The sequence below is a fragment of the Dipodomys spectabilis genome, unplaced genomic scaffold, assembly GCF_019054845.1.
Source record: "Dipodomys spectabilis isolate Male_0828 unplaced genomic scaffold, ASM1905484v1 ptg000051l, whole genome shotgun sequence".
NCBI lineage: Eukaryota > Metazoa > Chordata > Mammalia > Rodentia > Heteromyidae > Dipodomys > Dipodomys spectabilis.
The window spans coordinates 22154462-22175048 of record NW_024870728.1 but is presented as its reverse complement, the minus strand read 5'-3'; the positions used below and the strand labels follow the sequence as shown (position 1 = coordinate 22175048).

Below are 20587 nucleotides of genomic sequence, written 5' to 3'. Positions count from 1 at the left end.
TGCAAAGAGAATTGGATTCAATAAGTCAGATTATGAGTATAGTGCATTGTGATCAATGTCACCTATAAAGGAATACTTTTTACATGGGAAAGTTTGTAAAAAAGTTAACAAAGAAATTTTATGACATGGTAAAATATTGATCATGATTTTTAGTTCCACATTTTTTTGGTAAGTAGGATGAATTATGAAGATAGTCTCAATCTCCTAAAATTTGTTTTGATTATTTTGTTAGGAGCAAAATCAATATTTACCAGAAACTACTGGTTTTTAATACTTGGAAGATTAAACAGGATGACTGACCATATGCCACTGATTATTACAAAATGTTCCATAGTGAAACCCTAATAATAAACATGAAGTGAAAAGCCTTTTTAAAAATTTAAAATTAAAAAAAAATCAGTCACAATTGTAACAAAAGATGGGCCAATGTCCAAGAGAAAAAACCTACTCAAATGAAAAACATTTGGTAAATGAAAACAAAATCTCCCCAAATAAAAACATACTTTCCTTCCTTTATTGGTACTATAGAAATCTGCAATGATTGTTCTTTCTGTTTCATTTCAACAGGACAGAGTCTTGTTGTCTTTTTTATTTTTCCAGGAAATAGTCTACCAGACTTTCAGGTTGTGATTGAAGATGGCTTATGCAATCACTCAGCCCTCTGGGATTTCTTCCCATCTGAGGATCCACGTACCACCCCAATGAGTCACATTTCATAAAATGTAACATCTGTGAGAGAATGTTATAAACATTACAGTGCCCAAAACAGCTGTAGAACTTTAGGAGAAACAGAATCTCTACTTCTCAACAAGTTCTTCATATTTCAATTTGCAAAATTAAAATGAAGACAACACTCAATTCCATGTCACCCACATACCTTTCCTTTTATCTCTCTCTCTCTCTCTTTTTTTGGTTTGAGAAAGAGAAATATGGGAGAAGAAAAGGAATGGTAGACCAAAAAGAGAGAAGATCTAGGTTCAAGGATAAATATATGTTTAATATTTTGAGGTCTTTTGTAAAACTATTAGCTTATTTCATATACATATTATCTGAGACTCCTTGACAATGATTATATATAAATTGTTTCTGGGGCCGGGAAGGTGGCTCAGTGGTAGAGTGCTTGCCTTGCATGCATGAGGCCCTGGATTCGATTCCCCAGCACCACATAAGCAGAAAAAGCCAGAAATGGCTTTTTCTTGAGAGGTAGAGCACTAGCCTTGAGCTGAAGAGGTGAGGGACAGTGCCCAGGCCCAGAGTTCAGGCCCCATGACTGGCCAAAAAAAAAAAACAAACCCCAAAAACAAATAAATTGTTTCTGAACACTAAGGGCATATAGCCATTATGTATATAGTAGATTATTTGTTTTATTTGTGTGTTTTTGGTCAGTCATGGGGCTTAAACTTAGAACCTAGGTGATGTCCCTTTTCATTCAAGGCTAGTGCTCTACCACTTTGAGACCAACTTCATTTCCAGTTTTCTGGTGGTTAAATGGAGAAAAGAGTCTTACAGACTTTCCTGCCTGGGTGGGCTTCAAACTAGGATCCTTGGACCTCAGCCTTGTGAGTAGCTAGCATTATAGGTGTGAGCCACCAGTGTTCAGCTCATGATTTAAGTTTATTTTGAACTTTCTTCCATATTTAAAATACTTTGTCCTAGAAACAAAGGTTTAGTATTTGAGAGTAGCAAAATGGATCTTTGTTATTAAGTATTATGGTGGCTCATACAAAACTGGATACAGGCACACACTTGCACTGTCCCTGTGGTGACAAGGACTTAGATAACTGAACACAATTGTGTCACCAAGTACTCAAGTTCAAGAACCTACTGAGAAAATATTGTAGTTCCTATACAACTAATATAATACACTTTCATTGCAACATAATGAAAGTGGTTTATTTCCTGACAAGGAACTCAGCAGGTATTCAGTTAATAAACCAGCTGACACAATACAATTTCTTTGTAAGGACTCTACTTTCAGAATAGATTCTTATATCTTTTCTCCACACTCACAGATTTTTTCTCAAAGGCAGTGTCAAATAGACAAACTGTCTTCAAGCGAAAACTTGATTTTCTGAAAACGAACTGAAAATGTGTGTGCCAATGTATTAAAACACACACATACATATATACACACACAAGCACACAAATTCCCCCTAGAGCAACTTGAAGTCCATTTTAAGACTCAGTGGGACAGATATATCATAGTATGCATATGTATCATCAGTGTAAGAAATTTTGATTTTTCCTGCGTTCAAGACAGTTACAAGGTTCCAAAAGGAAATCGGAGTGGTCAATTCCAATATCTCTGAAAGTATCTAATTCCACTATACTAACCTAGAAATTGCAAAGAACAAGCAGTGCTCAAAGAGAACAGTAGAATTATGGCATCTTTCATTTCAACAGTCCCTTACTGAGCAACACCAACACTGAATTTTATGCTCTGTAGTACTAAGTGAGCCACCATTTCAACAGGTTTTCTTAGCTGCTAATGTGCTCTGGCCGCAGGTACAGGCCAGAATTTTCTCTAAGATGGATTTGGTAAGCCTACATGAAAAATATACATAATATTGGCTAACAGCATATTCAGGTCTGCCATAAACCATTAGAGAATGGGACCTTTCCATTTACAAACCAGTTTCTAGTCTTCAATCTTCTTGAAAACGCAGGCTTCCCAGTGGAGCAAGGTAAGTCAATGTTGATCATGTCGAGAGGGATAAAAAGCCACAAGCCACTGGCCCGTGGCACCTGTGTCCCCACACCTGGGTCAGCGTTCAATTCACTTTGTTTAGAATGTGGGTCTCAGTCCATGCCTCGCGCACATCAGATGCTGTTCCATGGCTCCAAAGGATCAAGTCTCACTGTGCCATGTCTCCAAGCCCCATTCTTCATTTTCTACCACCATGTGCCACGTCCCATGGTTCCAACAGACCGAGTTCCAGCCGCTGCGCCATGTCACCAAACCCCATCCGCCATTTCCCACCATGCCACGTCCCATCCCTCCAACAGATTGAGTCCCAGCCGCTGCGCCATGTCGCCAAGTCCCATCCGCCATTTCCCACCGTGCCACGTCCCATCACTCCAACAGACCGAGTCCCAGCTGTGCCATGTCGCCAAGCCCCGTGTGCTATTACACACAGTGCCACGTCCCATGGCTCCAACAGACCGAGTTCTAGCCGCTGCGCCATGTCGCCAAGCCCCATCCGCCATTTCACACCGCCATTTCACACCGTGCCACGTCCCATGGCTCCAACAGATTGAGTCCCAGCCACTGCGCCATGTCGCCAAGCCCTGTGTGCTATTTCACAGTGCCACGCCCCATGGCTCCAACAGACCGAGTTCTAGCCGCTGCGACACGTCGCCAAACCCCATCCGCCATTTCCCACCGTGCCACGTCCCATGGCTCCAACAGACCGAGTCTCAGCCACTGCGCCATGTCGCCAAGCCCCGTGTGCTATTTCACACAGTGCCACGTCCCATAGCTCCAACAGACCGAGTTCTAGCCGCTGCGCCATGTCGCCAAGCCCCATCCGCCATTTCCCACCGTGCCACGTTCCCATGGCTCCAACAGACCGAGTCCCAGCTGCTGCGCCATCTGGCCAAACCCCATCCGCCATTTCACACTGTGCCACGTCCCATCCCTCCAAGAGACCGAGTCCCAGCTGTGCCATGTCGCCAAGCCCCGTGTGCTATTTCACACAGTGCCACGTCCCATGGCTCCAACAGACCGAGTTCTAGCCGCTGCGACACGTCGCCAAACCCCATCCGCCATTTCCCATCGTGCCACGTCCCATGGCTCCAACAGACCGAGTCTCAGCCACTGTGCCATGTCGCCAAGCCCCGTGTGCTATTTCACACAGTGCCACGTCCCATGGCTCCAACAGACCGAGTTCTAGCCGCTGCGACACGTCGCCAAACCCCATCCGCCATTTCCCACCGTGCCACGTCCCATGGCTCCAACAGACCGAGTCCCAGCTGTGCCATGTCGCCAAGCCCCGTGTGCTATTTCACACAGTGCCATGTCCCATGGCTCCAACAGACCGAGTTCTAGCCGCTGCGCCATGTCGCCAAGCCCCATCCGCCATTTCCCACCGTGCCACGTTCCCATGGCTCCAACAGACCGAGTCCCAGCTGCTGGGCCATGTCGCCAAGCCCCATCCGCCATTTCCCACCGTGCCACGTCCCATCACTCCAACAGACCGAGTCCCAGCCGCTGCACCATGTCGCTAAGCCCCATCCGCCATTTCCTACCGTGCCACGTCCCATGGCTCCAACAGACCGAGTCCTAGCCGCTGCGCCACGTCGCCAAACCCCATCCACCATTTCCCACCGTGCCACGTCCCATCCCTCCAACAGACCGAGTCCCAGCCGCTGCGCTATGTCGCCAAGCCCCGTGCGCTATTTCACACAGTGCCACGTCCCATGGCTCCAACATACCGAGTTCTAGCCGCTGTGCCATGTCATCAAGCCCCATCTGCCATTTCCCACCGTGCCATGTCCCATGGCTCCAACAGACGGAGTCCTAGCCGCTGCGCCACGTCGCCAAACCCCATCTGCCATTTCCCACTGTGCCATGTCCCATCCCTCCAACAGATCGAGTCCCAGCCGCTGCGCCACGTAGCCAAACCTCATCCGCCATTTCTCACCGTGCCACGTCCCATGGCTCCAACAAACCGAGTCCCAGCCGCACCACGATGCCAAGCGCCATCCACCATTTCACATTGTGCCAGGCCCCATCCCTCCAAGGGTCCATGTCCCGCCGTTCCACGTCACTGGGCCCCATCCTCCATTTCCTATCATCCTGTCTCACCCTGCCACGTCCCATCACTCCAAGAGAGACCCGCCCCCCAGCCAGCATTTCCTCTTACCATTTCTCCAAGAGGCTAAGTTCCACCGCGCCATGTCGCCAAGCCCCATCTCCTGCTGTTTCCCACCACAGTGTCCCACCGTGCCACGTCCCATCTCTCCAACGTCTTGAGTGCTACTGCGCCACTTCGCCAAGCCCATCTACCATTTCCCACCTTGCTAGGTCCCATTGACCCCGCAGATCCAAGTCCCACGGCGCCATATCGCCAAGCCCCATCCCCATTCCCTACCACGCAGTTCCACCGGACCACGTCTCACTGCTGTGAGTGCCACCGTGCCACGTCCTCCCATCACGGCCCGACCTGCCATGGCCCATCTCAGGCATGGCCCGTCGTGCCATGTTACCTTGTCCGTCCATTCCTGCTTCCCTTAAAACTCACCCCACATTGGTGTTTCCCTCCATCAAACCTCCCTCCCCGCGCAACGGCCCATTCATTCACCTATCGAGGTACCTGGCACTCGCTTTGAAGAGTGAAATGGGATTATCTTACACAATGGTGTGCACAGTCTGGTCATCACACCGATCCAATCCCCTTTGTTGGGGTCGGGATTAGGGGTTGAAGAGGGACTCAATTACTAATGGCCAATGGTTGAATCATGCATCCATTACATCTCTACAACTTCCGGGTTGGTGAATACTTAAGAGGTTCTGAAATCGTGGTGAGTCCAGAGCAGCACTGCTTGCGTCTTTACCATCAGCCAGTTCCGGAGTCTTGTAAGTAATCTGTTTTGCTGCTTACTTCAAGCTATTTCTGATAAACCATGAAACAGAAGGATGGGTATGAAAACTTCTGGTTTTATATTTGGTTATTGTATAGGTAAAGACCTAGGTATAGCTGGCATTTCTGTTTGGATGGTGGGCAGTCCGGGATCTGAACTCTCAACCTGTGGGGGGGGGGGGTGCTGTTTCCGGGTAGATAGGCTGAGAGCTGAATTAATTTGTACAATAATTAGTAAGAGAAACTCCCCCAATGTTGCCAGAAGTGAAGCACTGAGAATATTATGAATATAGAACAGTAATAGTAACCTATTACTGAAACATTCTATTTCCTCTCTCCTATTTCCATTTATTTATTTGTTTATTTATTTATTTATTCTTTTGTGCAAGTCCTGGAGCTTGAATTCAGGGCCTGGGTGTTGTCCCTGAGTTTTTATGTTCAAGGCTAGTAGTGATCTACCACTTGAGCCACAGTTCCACTTCTGACTTTTTAGCAGTTGGTTGGAGAAGTAAGGGTCTCATTGACTTTGAACTGAGATCATCAGATCTCAACCTCTTGAGTAGCTAGGATTACAAGCATAAGTCTGTGTCTGGTTCATAACTTCCTTTTCTATTTTAGTAATTTATTGTTATTATAAAAGTGATGTATGGAGGAATTACAATTACATGAGTCATATAATGAGTACTATTTCTTCTGTACAGTATCTTCCATTCCCTCACTCTCTCCCAGTCCCTACCTCTACTCAATGAGTTGTATAGTTCACTTTCATGTGTATCAAGTGAGTATCATAGCTGTATTTTTCTCCACCCCTTTTCCCTCAAGTTCTGTACCTTCCTCCTCCACCCTCTCAAAGATATATACTTGAATAAACCATACATAAAGAAAACAGGACAGAATCATCAAAGAAAAATTTCTTGTTTCCATATCTTTGAGTTCATTTTGAGATACTACATATAAGCAGTATATATTATATAATTATTATAGATTACATAAATTATTAATTATACATATTTTATATAAATATGAAGAGGGGCATAGACATTGTGTCTTTTTGTTTCTGGCATAGAGTATCCTCTTTTGGTCTCACTGTGTCTATCTAGAATCTGTATAATTGATCATATCCCAGTATCTTTTAGATGTAATTTCTGTGTATCAGAGAGAATGTGTCATTTGTCTCTCTGAGCTTGGCTTACCTCACTTAACATGATTTGTTCTAGTTCCATCCATTTTCCTGAAAATGACATTGTTTTATTCTTTCTAATGAATGTATAAAATTCCATTTTATATAGGTACCACATCTACTCATCTATTGTGGGGCATCTGGGCTGTTTCCATATCTTGGCTATTGTGAATAGTGCAGCAATAAGCACGGAGGTGCAGGTGTCTTCATCATGTCCTGACTCATGGGTAGATGCCCAGGAGTGGTATGGCTGGGTTGAAGGGAATAAATATATTTAGTTTTTTGAGGAACCTGCAGACTGTTGTCCAAAGTGGTTGTACTAGTTTACATTCCTATCAACAGTGCAGCTGGGTTCCTTTTCCCCCACATCCCTGCCAACATTTGTTGTTGGCATTCACAATATTGACCCGTAAGATGGAATCTCAGGGTTCTTTTGATTTGCATTTCCTTTATGGCAAGGGATGATAAGCATCATAACTTCCTTTTTACTGGTATGTCCTTATTACTTTTTTATTGCAGATTGGGGATAAAAATCAAGGTCTGAGCTTACTAGACACTCTACCACTAAGTTACATCTTCAGTCCTTGTTTTTTATTTGAGACTGGGTGTCAGTATAAAATCCAAGGTAGCGGGGCTGGGAAGGTGGCTCAGTGGTAGAATGCTTGTCTAGCATGCATGAGGCCCTGGGTTCGATTCCTCAGCACCACATAAGCAGAAAAAGCTGGAAGTGGCACTGTGGCTCAAGTGGTAGGGCGATAGCCTTGAGCTAAAGAGCTGAGGGACAGTGCTCAGGCCCAGAGTTCAGGTCCCATGACTGACAAAAATAAATAAATAAATAAAAATAAAATAAAATCCAAGGTAGCTGTTTTTTGTCGTTGTTGTTGGCTGTAGGGCTTGAATTCAGGGCCTGGGCGCTGTCTCTGAGCTTTTCAATTCAAGGCTAGTGCTCTACCACTTTGAGCCACAGCACCACTTCAGGTTTTCTGGTGGTTAATTGGAGATTAGAGCGTCAGGGACTTTCTTGCCTCAACTGGCTTTAAACCTTAATCTTCAGATCTCAGCCTCCTGAGTAGCTAGGATTACAGGTGTGAGCTACCAGTGCCTGGCTTCCAAGGTAGCTTTGAACTCTAAATTTCCTGCCCCAGTTTTTCAAGTGTTGGAATTTCTAGCATGTATCACCACTCCTGGCTATACATTTTTTTGTTTGTGGTTTGTTTTGCCAGTCCTGGGGCTTGAACTCAGGGTCTGGACGCTGTCTCAGGAGTCTCTTTGTGCTCAAGACTAGTGCTCTACCACTTGAGCCACAGAGCACTTTGAGCTTTTTCTGAGTAGTTTATTGGAGATAAGAGTCTCACAAACTTTCTTGCCTGGGCTGGCTTTCAACTGTGATCCTCAGTTTCCTGAGTAGCTAGGATTATAGGCATGAGTGAGCCACTGGCTCCAGCTTACTTTTTTTTGTTGTTGTTGTTACAGTCAATTCATATGTTTGTGATCTGGGAAGAAAATTTATAAGTAAACCATTCTGTTTGTTCTAAGAATTATTGAGATAGTATACCTAAGTTTGAAGCATAGTGCCTGACTCAAAATGACAACCCAATAAATGTAATAGCTTCTTATGACTTTGTTCAATTAATCCTTTCATTAAAGGGATGAATTACAAAATAATTCATGTGACTAACATACAACTTTGTGGAAAGGAAGCAGCAAATTTGGGGGCTTCTAGAGAATTTTTAATGGCTCCTTTGGGGATATTGTTATTAGGGTTAAGTTTTTGTTGGTTTATTTGTGGCATTAAGGATTGAACCCAAAGCCTCAAGCATGCTGGGAAAATGGTCTATCATTTTACTATATATCTTCAGCCTTGTTTGTTGTTAGTTTGATAAAAAATTTTGGATCTATATTTAATCCAAAGGGGAAATAACAGAAACTACCACAAACAATAAGAAAACTATTACCGTAAGACTACTTTGAGCTCATTTCTTTTTTAAAAAATTTCCCCCCAATCGGGACATTCTGATCCTGTGATAATGTTCTAGTAAAGGAGTTTGTTTATTTCGCATCAAATCATCCCATAGATGAGTTCATTTGTGGTGATGAATATCTGGAAAACACAGCCGAGCTTCTAGCTATGGTGTCACTGACCCGCTGTAATCCAACTAGCTTGAGAGCTAATCAATTATCTCCCTCAGCAAGACAGAAATTCTGTCTGGGCACTCTCGGGTTTGATGAATATATTACATACTGATTGCCTGAGAAAAAATGTAAAAGCAAGAGATGGTCATTCTGTAGAAAATTACTGAAGAGTGCCCAATCAATTTTAGCAATTTCGTTTATAATAGCTAGAAAACAGGTTTGTTCTTTTTTTTTTTTAAATCAAGCTTTTATTTATTTTAGTCTGAAACAAATGAATGTGGATATTCTTGTAAATATTCCAGTAAAAACATCAAATGGCCATATATTCTATAAATTATTTTCTTTCCCTCCTGTCTTTTGGGAGATAGAATACATATCTGAGCACATCTAAAAACACCACCTTGATATTTCTCTACTGTATTATAATCCTTATGGAAAAAGCAGTCATACCCATGGGCTGAAATTTTCCAAGTTCAATAAATTTCCTCCAAGCAAAAGGTGTTAGGGGGGGGAATGCTTATAGTAGCTTTTGAGAGCAAGTATGTTATCTTTCTTAGACAAGGAAAAAATGAATTTATCTAGTGTGCTTTTATCATCCTTTAAATTGTTCCAACTTCTTTGGTTTGTGAATATAAGAAATTGTAACTAATTAAATATCCAGTAAACTTGCCTTATTCCTGGGTACATTATGCATGGTTTGAAAAAAGCATGATGAAATCATGATGAAAAAATAGTAATTCTGAATAAAAATACTCAAAGATTTTTTTTCCTCTCCTCTTTTGGGGGGGCAGTACTGGGGCTTAAACTCAGGATCATATGCTGCTCTAGTACTTGAGTCATTTACTCTGCCAAAAGAGGTTTCAAAAATTTTTAATTTAAATTTCCACATGCATTGTGCTGTTGGTGCAGACTCTCATTCAAGCTCTGTTGTTATCAGTTGTGTTTAAATCATTGTGTGATCAGTTGAGCATTTTTCTATCTGTGGTTTTGAGAAAATTCACCCTCCCCCCCCCCCCAAAAAAGCAAATGGATCCCAAAGACAAGATTAAAGTGAATATGCTTAATTTAAGTGGTAAAGCAAAAACTTTTGATTTGCTGAAAGGTGGCATGTCTGTAGTGGTAATTAGCCATGTTATGGGAAAAAATTGGATCAGAGATCACAGTGCAATATTGAACATTGCTCAATTTTTCCTTCACTGCAGTTAGTCTCCTTGGAACCATAGTCTTGTGGATAGCAAAGTTTCACTGAACATGTGTGTGTGTGTGTGTGAGTGTGAGTGTGTGAGAGAGAGAGAGAGCGGGAAAGAGAGAGAGAGGGAGGGAGATATGAGAAAACCATTCAAGAGCTTAATAATTTTAACTATAGTTAACAAATAAGAAACAATATAGAACACAATGATAAATGAAAAGGTCATGTTTAAGATTAAAAACACAAAAGGGAACTGGAAGTGTGGCTCAGTTATCAGAGCACCACCCGTGAGGGGGATGGGCTAGAGTGCAAGGGTTTAAGTTCAAGCCTTAATACATATATACATACATACACTCACACACTCTCTCTACAATTTGGTGATAGAATAATTTCTATTAGCTTATATTTTCCATAAGTTAACCATACAGTTAATTGGACTTTTATTTTATCTTGCTGATGGTGTTGAAATTGAGTTACTTTCCTAAATAAATTCTCCTCAGACCTCCAGAAACTTATGTCCCAGTCTAAATGAAGGTCCTTGTTCTATACCCTTCCTCAGAATATTGTTAGCTATGTATCTGAAAGCTTTTCTGATGAAATTCTACCATGCTCTAGTTTAGCTCACTGGTATACCACGGAACTTCTGAGTGCCTAGTAAACAAGAAAACTCACAAGAGAAGAAAGGCACTCATGCCTGTGGACATCTCTCAGCTATCAGAGAAAACAAGGGGGAATGAGAGGAAATCAAATTCTTACTAATCAAGTCCTTTACATCAGTTTTTATGTTCACTTCCTTTTTCTTCTAAAAGGATTAAAATATTGAGTATCAAATCTGCCTTCATCTCCATAGCTATTCCTTTAAACTTTAGATTGATAATAGGTCCCATCTCCTGAAAAAGAGGATGAGATTTTTCCCCAACTATTATCAAGAGCAATGTTCATCAGAGGACCTAGTCAGTGCTTACCAAGTACACTGGCAGTACCAAAACTGTGTTAGCAACTGGATGTGGAAGACCCAACTGTAGTCCCAGTATTAGGAAGACTAAGGAAGGAGGTTTGTGAGTTTGAAGCCAGCCAAAGCTACATAATGACACCCTATCTCTAAAGCAAACCAACAAAACAGAACCACATTGTTTAGTACTATTATTTCTACCCATACTATGTAGAAATAAAGAATACACATTAAATGTTTATAGAATCAAACCCATGATTAGATATATCTAATTTTTATTAAAATGAACACTGTTGTTGTTTTTGTTTTATTTGATGATTTCTAGGATTATAAGCATGAGCCACGATACCTGGCTTAGTCTATACTTTATTTTGGAGCACATGGAAACAAGCTGTCATTATGTTAGGTCAGACATAGTCTGATAATATTATAGTATGGTACATGTAATAAATAGAAACCAATGTGAATTCTTATATAATTATCAGAATGCTCCAAAATGAGATTTTTTTTTCCTCTCAGAAGTTCATTATTGCACACTAGTAAAACAAATTTTATAATAAGCATGTTCTGTCTATATATACATTCTTCTAGGTTCAGTGATCAACTTGTAGCCTTATATTTTATATATTTCATACCATTGGGGACACTAGTTCTCATAGAAATTCAACCAGCATGTATAGTATTAGACTTGCTTGGATACTCTATCTTTTCCATGCTGCCAGGTTGCATAATTCTTTTCAAAATCCGCCTCAGGCCTAGCCTTTTTAGTATTAGCTGCCTTTATCCCAGGTCTTAATCTATATTCTAGTCTTCCTCAGGTAATTTGATTTTTTTTTTGGGGGGGGGTCCGGTCGTGGGCCTTGAACTCTGGGCCTGGGCGCTGTCCTTTAGCCCTTCAGCTCAAGGCTAGCGCTTTACCACTTGAGACACAGTGCCACTTCCAGCTTTTTTCTTTTTGCTTATGTGGTGCTGAGGAATCGAATTCAGGGCCTCAGGCATGCAAGGCAAGCGCTCTACCCCTGAGCCACCTTCCCAGCCCCGGTAATTTGATTTTTGTTTGGTGCTGGAACTGGGGCTTGAACTGAGGGCTTGGGTACTGTTCTCTAGCTTTTTCAGTCAATGCTGGTACTCTCCAACCTGAACTACATTTTTACTTCTGGCTTTTTTTGCGGTTACTTGAAGTCTCACATAGACTGGCTTTGAACCAGGATCCTCATATCTCAGCTGCTTAAGTAGCTGCGATTATAGACATGAGTCACTGGTGCCTAGATCTTCTAGTACTTTTGTAGTGGTTCGATTATGTGTGTTTATAGTGATCACATTTATAGCTGATTTTTTTCTCTTCTTCCAGTACTTCAACTTAGTCCTTCACTCTCTCCACTCATAGCTGGCACTCTACCACTTGAGCCATGTTGCCAGTCTGGCATTTAGCTGATTAAGACTGGCTTCTAACCATAATCCTTAGATCTCATCTTTCTACCTAGCTAGGATTAGAGAAGTGAGCTACCAGTAACCAGCCTGAATATTTGTCTAATTGTAGCTGATTGTATAAAGCATTTGTAATGGAACAACCATTTACAATGAAAGAGCTATATATAACTCATTTTTATTTGTTAGGTGACTGGTTGACTATGGATAATTAATAACTTTTTTTGCATTATAAAATCAGAAAATTAGTACCTCAGGGAGTCAATGTGGATGCCATAAGAATCCCCTGTGAGGTCTACTCTGTTTCCATTAGATTCCTGAGAACACTATGACTTTTTTATTAAATATCCTCTGTGCCAAACTTTGAAATGAATTACTTTGTTTCACCTTGCTTGGAACTTTGACATCTAGAAATTACCTGTTTTTTTAGTGGTATAAGAATATCCATATAATCCATTGGTGACTCTGAAATCTTTTCTTCCTCTATAGACTTTAATTTCAAACTCCACTTAAAATCTGCTTGGAAATTTCCTGGTCTCAATTTGGGTTGGCCTAGCTTTGATCACTGCCAAGGTCATCTGTTACCTTGATTACTTCTGAAACACATATGTAGAAAGTAACACAGATAACAATTTTTTTTTTTTTTTGATACTCAGGATTGAACTCAGAGCCTCATACTGTTAGGCTGGCACTCCACTACATGTATGGTAAAGGGGACTCCAACCAGCCTTTGCTTTTGGCTGGTTGTTTTGGAAATTGATTTCTTTTTCCTTTTTTCCTCCTTTAAATTGTTATTATAACGGTGACATACAAAGTGGTTACAGTTGCATAAGTCAGGTAATGATTACATTTCTTTTTGGACAATGTCATTCCTTCCCTTGCTCTCTCCCAGTTTGGAAATGGATTTTATCAAACTTTTCTGCCAAAGCTGGTTTGAAGTATAATCTTCCAGACCTCAGCCTCATAAATAGTAGGATTATAGACATGAGCCACCAGGGCCAGGCTAGATAACAGGTTTGGAGAACTCAAATTAAGTCTGTATTATCCATAAAATGGATAATACTCTACAGTGATATAGAGATTTGCACAGTGAAAAGTATAAACTGCTATGTAAATATATTTTTGTTGAAACCTGAAAGTTATCTTACAGGGAATACAAATGGGATATTATTTAGCTTTAACTTAGGGTTCATTAGTGTGCTATTTCATCTGTGTACTGTGTTGGCCCAATGGATATATTACATTTGAGAAGACTTGTGTGTGCCTGCACATACACATGCCAGTTCTAAGGCTTAAATTCAAGGCCTGGGCACCGTCCCTGAGTTTTTTGTTTTGTTTTTTTGCTTAAGGCTATGGCTCTACCACTTGAGCCGCAGCTCCACTTCTGGGTTTTTGGTGGTTAATTGGAGACAAGAGTCTCATGGATTTTTCCTGCCCTGGCTGGCTTTGAACCACAATCCTCAGATTTCAGCCTCTCCTGAGTGTTGAGTAGCTAAGATTACAGGCGTGAGCCACTGGTGCCAGGCTGAGAAGGGTTTTTGTAAAAGAACCATGTCCCTAAATACAGGGAATTGTTTTTGTTTCTAGGCCTCCTGTGGATATTAACATTGGTGGAAGCTTAATTTGTTTATGTAAAGTGGTGTCCACTGGCACCCAAGATGCGGGTGTTCACTACTAGATGCTGGTGAGGGCAGTGGGGAAGTACCCGGGAGATTGGCGAGTGTCTCTACTGAGTCTATTGCTACCAACCTGAGCATGAAGCTAATGCTGTCGGCAGAAAAAGACAAATCTTCAAACAACAACAAAAATGCATGTAAAAGGGAGACAAAGATTAAGGGAATAAAGACTGAACTGGCTAGTTAATAAAAACAAAACAAAAAAAGCAGAAGCACAAAGAGAAAACGAGAAACTAAGAGCAAGGATGTGAAACAAGGAGTGAAAGAGATCAAATCTGATGGATACCATTCAGAGCCCCGTGGATGTTCATCCTGTCCCCTTCCCGCCGTCCCCAATCTCCCTTCTGGTACAAACAGAGGAATCATTTCATCAACTGCTTGCCAAATATACACGTAGCCCTGGAATTTTATTTTATTTTATTTATTTATTTTTAAATGGAAGCTGTCCTACTTTATCCCATTTAAAAATATCAATGCTTGCCTTTTAAAAGCAAAATCATTAGTTGGTGGAGGGGTTTTGTGTGTTGGGATTTTTTTTTTTCAGTAAAACCAGGAAATAGTGAATTAATGAATTATTGGGGGGGGATTTGCCTAGCTTGGGGGTCTGCTTACCATTTTCAGGGTGTGCAAGGTAGCAGTGGAAATGGTCTATATGTCCTATCATACACATTTGTGGTAAATTGTTACATTTCATGTCGCCCCGGCATCTATTTTCAATTAAGGTGGACTTAGTCATAGCAAAAGCAAGGCTTAGTCACCCTTGACACTTTCCAATTTTCCCCGGTACTCAAGGTGATGGATACAGATTTCTACCTTACACAGCTGTCTCTAGGAGACAGCCGGCTCGCCTCGCCACTGACGCCCACACCGTTTATGGACAGTGCAGATCTGCCACACTAGTCACTTCTCAGACACAAAGTGTCTGTGCAGAATTAGTTCCCATTTGCTGTAAGCCCAGGAGCAAATTACAACTCCCCCATGGGAAACCTGCCTGGAGACATCTTGAACCCAATAACCTGGGGGCCTGTCATGTTCTTTTCCCCACTCCTGGCACTCGCAGCAGCTTCCCTCTTCCTGAGCTCTGCAAAGCTTGCTCCCTTCCCCCTAAGGCTCTGCAAAGCTTGCTCCCTTCTTCTCGCTGGCTCTGTAATTAATTATAACAGGGCTTGTCGTGTTTCACACTCTGTCTCCCCTGACCCACACACTTGAACTCTTCTCCTGATCAATGCAGTCTTACAGAGTGGCTATCTTCATAAGAACAAACTGGACAGAAGACAGACAAAAGCTGTAGGATTCTGCCAAGATAGACAAACCTAACTGAAGATTTTCTACTTTGAGTTTGCTTGGAAAGTGACAGGCATTCAGTGGATATCGTACTTCATAATTTGAATTCTGATTTTTTTTTTTTTGGCTAGCAATATTCAGCCATATACACTCTTCAGATGCTGGGCAGGGCACGCAGCCACAGCTCTCAATCAGCCATGCAATCATGAGGAGGGGTGGGGGAAAAAAAACACATACTCTGAAGTGCACTGTGTTGCTAAGCAACGATGTTCAGAAGGTTACACACATTCAATCTGTTTTCAATTGAAAATATTTTCAGCTTACAATGGTTTTATCGAGGTGTAACCCTCTCATAAATCCTAGAACATCTGTCTAAACAAATTTTCTCCGTGAGGGACACCTGGCCACAGGTCAGACACTTAACTATTAGGTCAGTCTAAAGAAGTACTCAGAGAAAGGCCTGGTAACACCCATGATCATGTCCACTACAGCCCTTCCAGAGAAAAGGTGGGTCCTGCTCTTTCTCTTAGTACCAAATTAGGGAAGATGCAATGCAGGAGAGCAGCGTGTGTGGCTGTGACCATGAAGGATACAACAGAATACCCTTGTCCTTCCCTCAGCCCTCTGGTGTGGGGCTCCTACACATATGCACAAACACAAGGCTTGTTAAGCACACACACACACACAGCAAAATTGCAGGTTTTCACTGAAGGCCTGTTTTCCTTCTATATGTGCTGCACAATGCCTGTTGCCTGTCTTTTCTTCCCCAAAGTATTGCTGTTGCCAGTATCAGCAAAAAGTCCTTCCAGGAGGACGCTGGTGGCTCACACCTGTAATCCTAGCTACACAGGGGGCTGAGATCTGAGGATCAAGGTTCAAAGCCAGGGGCAGCAAACTCTGTTAGTTTCTTTCTCTCTAATTAACCACCAGAAAACTAGAAGTGGGGCTATGGTTTGAAATGGTAGGGCGCTAGCCTTGAGCAGAAGAGTTCAGGAATAGTGCCTAGGCTTCATGACTGACAAAAAGGCAAAGAATAAAAAGCCCTTCGGAAGAGGGCAAAATGACCCTCACCCCTGCTCTATCCTGGAGAATACACCACACAGACAGCCCAGACTCACGCTAAAGACACACAGAGAGTTTTCTACTTTGGGCCAAGAAGAGCCATTACCTCTCACCAAGGCGAAGCAATTCTCCCAGCAAGGAAACCAGGAAGATGGCCCTGTCACCATGCAGCTAGAGTCATAGCAGGACCTCCCATCTTAAATAAGAAGAGTAAGCTAGTGACAAGAAGCCAATGGCAGCACCACAGGGGAAATAAAGCTGAAGCCTAGGGTTTCTTTGGGGCCTTTCTTTGCTTCTGTGTTGTCCTTCTACCTTAGCAAGAAAGTGAGGGGGCAGGCAGCGGGCAGTGAACCCAGCCAGAGACAATGAAAAATGAGGCTGCTGATTCAGCAGGGGCAACTTGATACGACCAGAAGCCTGGCAGAGTGAGGAAAAAGAATACTTCAGACCCATAGAAATACAAATCTTTCTCTAGACGACAGGTTTTACTTCAGAGGAAAAAAAAAAAAAGGCTGAGAATGGCGATGAGCCTTAGAGGTAAAATGATATCCTAATACCCGCAAAACCTAGGCTTGAGCCACAACACTGTTAAAAAATGTAATGGGAGGGGAGATTGTTAATTATGTTACAGTTAGGGCTTGGAGCACCAGGTCTATTCTTATTGCCTTATTTCCTCTTACCAACCAGAGACACAATCTAAGAACTACTGCAGATGGATAAAAGGCTAAAAATCGAACACAATGACAGCAATAACAACAACAAAAATGTAGGGGAGGGAGGGAAAGGCATCAGTCAGGTGACCTAACAATCAAATTGGAAAGAATTTATATTTACAAAACAAAAACCTTACTAACTGGCACTTTGGAATCATCATCTTGTAATTAACATGTCTTGAATTAATTGTTCTCCGATATTGTTTTTAGGAGAATTGTTTGCTAAGGAAAATCTCTCCTGATCAAAGCACACTGTCCCTGGAAATATAATTAAAGCCCTTTGTACAATTAATGTGTGCTAATGAAAACAAAAATCTCTCCTTGCTCTGGGCTCTGTTGGGCACTGTTCTATCTTTCTTGTGAGAGTCCAGTTTTTCTAATAAGCTTGTGTTAAAAGACTGAACAGGCCCAACAGTTCCGTGTGTCACTTGTGATATTAAATTGTGAATTAACAGCTTTCTGACACTTGGAGACACTGACACTTGATATCCCCTTTAAGGAAACCTTTAGGCTGAAAAGAATCACAACTACACGCTGGTTTAAATTTTCAGAGCAGTATACTAAGAATTAGAGACAAATAGAAATGTATCTATCCTAAAGATCTTCTCAGCACATCCTGGAAAATCTCAGCTGTGCACAAAAACAAGGGCAAAACATGGCATGCCAGGCAGGCCTCCATGGCCCACGCCTGTAATCCTAGCAACTTCAGGAAGCCAAGACTGAGGGTTGTGTTTTGAAACCAGCCTGGGCAGAAAAGCTCTGTAGACTCTCATCTGCAATTAACTAATAAGAAAAAAAACTGGAAGTGTGGTGAGGCGCTGGTGGCTCACGCCTGTAATCCCAGCTATTCGGGAGGCTGAGATCTGAGGGTGGAGGTTTGAAGTCAGCCCGGGGAGGGAAAGTCTGGGACACTTCTAGCTCCCATTAACCGGAAGTGGCGCTGTGGCTCCAAGAAGTAAAGCGTTAACCTTGAGTGGCAAAGCTCAACCAACACAAAGAAAAAAAAGAAAACGCAGGAAGCGGAGGCATGGCACAGGTAGTAGAGCGCCAGCCTTGAGTGGGACAAAGCCAAGCTAAGAGCGCTCTGGCCCCCGAATTGACGACCTAGAACTAATGCGCATGTGTGTAGCACACACACGCGCGCGCGCACATGCATGCATGCATACGTGCACGCGCGCGTCCGCACACACATACACACAAAAGGAATATGGACAGCGGTAGCCCAACACCCGTGGCTCACGCCTGTAATCCTAGCTACTCAGGAGGCTGAGATCTGAGGATCGCAGTTCAAAGCCAGCCCAGGCAGGAAAGTCCATGAGACTCTGATCTCCAATAAACCACTAGAAAACCCGAAGTGGCGCTGTGGCTCAAGCGGTAGAGTGCTGGCGGTAGAGCGCAGGGACAGTGCCCAGGCCCAGAGTTCAAGCCCCACGACCAAAAAAAGTTCCAATTTGCAGGATGAACAAATTGTGTGTGGGGGGGGGCGGTCCTGCCACGAGCACGTGAGGTCCACACCCCGAACAGGACACGCGTAAAAGCCTCGAAAGGCCAACTTCAATGTACATTTTACTACAAGGAACCGAAAATAAAGGAAGGCTCCGAAGGTGCATCGCCACCGGAGCGATCGCACCCAGCCCTCACCCCCTCCCACTGCCCGCCTCCCACCTCACTTCCGCTTGGCCCTGGGCTGGGAATCCCCGTGCACTCGGCACCCGCGTCCAGGGGAGGTGAGTACAACGCAGCGGGCCTCTGCCTTCCTGCTGGTCGTGTTCGCATCCGTGTAGTACTCTACCTGCTCCAAAGAGTGACCGGGATGTGGGGTGGGCCATTCTTGCTGTGGGCACGGGAAGAAGGAGGTCCCCGGGTGTTTAGTAACTACCCCATGGTGCAGGCCCGCACTGGGGGCTGGCGTGGTGACCAGAGGGGTGTGTGCGTGCATGTGTGCGTGTGTACGTGCGTGTGTGTGTGTGTACGTGCGTGTGTGCGCGCCCCACGCGCCGCTTGTGTTGTTTCCGGTCTGATTTTGGGGGGGTCAGGCTTTCTCGGCCTCTGATGTACGGCCTAGGAGAGCTGACTCATCTCGGAGCGCACACCAGCCCGGGGAGGACCTCAGGGTAATCTCCGTGCCTCGGGGTGTCACGTGGGCGATCCCCGCCACCCCCGGCCACGTGGTTGGCCGCACAGACCACCACACCCCGGGTCTCGTGGGGGAAGGCGGGGGTGCCACGGACAGGTTTGTTCCCCGCCACGGAGCGTGGCCCATGGCCCGGCACTGCGGCACGCGCATCGCGCACTTTGCCGCAAAGTGACTGACCCCCACGCAGGAACCGAGGGGCGGACGGTGCCCCCAGAGTTCTCAGACGGGACGGGGGCAGCGGGTCAAGGGTGGGGGGATACAGATCCCCAAAGAGCTCCCAGACAAGAGCGCCTGTTGTAGGAGTGATCCTTACAACCCTGACTGTTCTGTTCTGGGAGTGGTCGGCCGTGATCGGCCGTGAAGTTCCGGAGCGCGGCCCGAACTAGGAAACCCGAGAGTAAAGAGGCTGGGAACCACTTTTCTGTTTTGTTTTGTTTTTCCCTGCCTGGTGATCTTTAAAAAAAAAAAACAATAGTTTAACTGAGTTTTCTTTTTCCTAGTTCCTCTACAGTGAACCTTCCATAGCTAATTTTTAGCCTTCTGGATCACAGCGACTCACAACCCAAATTTATGAGTTGTTATAAACTAGGTAAAGACTGAGAAAATTACTGAACATTCTTCATCCCGCCCCTCCCCAGCCCTGCAACGTGCTCTTTTTCTGTCCTTTTTCTTGATCCATTAGCAGCTGTAGCCAATCCCGGACAATCGTCCCTAAATACCTTAGACTGGGCCAGAAGATAGGCATTTTGGAAACTATGAGAAGTAGTCTCTCCCTCCCCGTCTTTTTTCTTTCTTTTTTTTTTTTTGCTACCTGGCAGCAAGTCCAAATGCTATTTTGTTAAATAAATCATGTTCAAGAATCCTCACCAGGTCAGTTGAATTTATGTCATTTTGAGGAAAACAAATATGCAAACTACTTACCAGTTAATGTTCTGTGAAGAGAGAAGTATTGTGATTTCTGGGTGTAACCGCCGGCTCCAGCATGAAATGGAGAATGTTTTTCCAACAGCTAAGTTGCACACTCGTTCTAGCTTCCTGATGCTGTTTTTATCTGGCTCTGGAAATGACACTGTAGGGAAGAATGATGCTAGGTCTTAAATGTGGTTCTTCCCTGCCTCCACCACCCTTTTATGGTGGTAGTGGGGGGAAACCACATGTACTCCAGGAACTAAGTACCCGGTGAACATACTGTACAGATTACTTCCTTCACTCCAAGTGTTGTGTCACAGGACTGTCCTTTAGAAATCATTG

General features: G+C 43.6%; 1 protein-coding gene across 1 annotated transcript in view; it reads right to left on the bottom strand.

The window, feature by feature from the left end:
- Positions 1–20353, bottom strand: part of Cmklr2 (chemerin chemokine-like receptor 2) — a 44890-nt gene extending 24537 nt beyond the window's left edge. The window contains exon 1 of the mRNA XM_042679266.1: positions 20258–20353. The gene's annotated coding sequence lies outside the window, so the exon portion shown is untranslated. The remainder of the gene's footprint in view (positions 1–20257) is intronic.
- Positions 20354–20587: the final 234 nt, after the last annotated feature.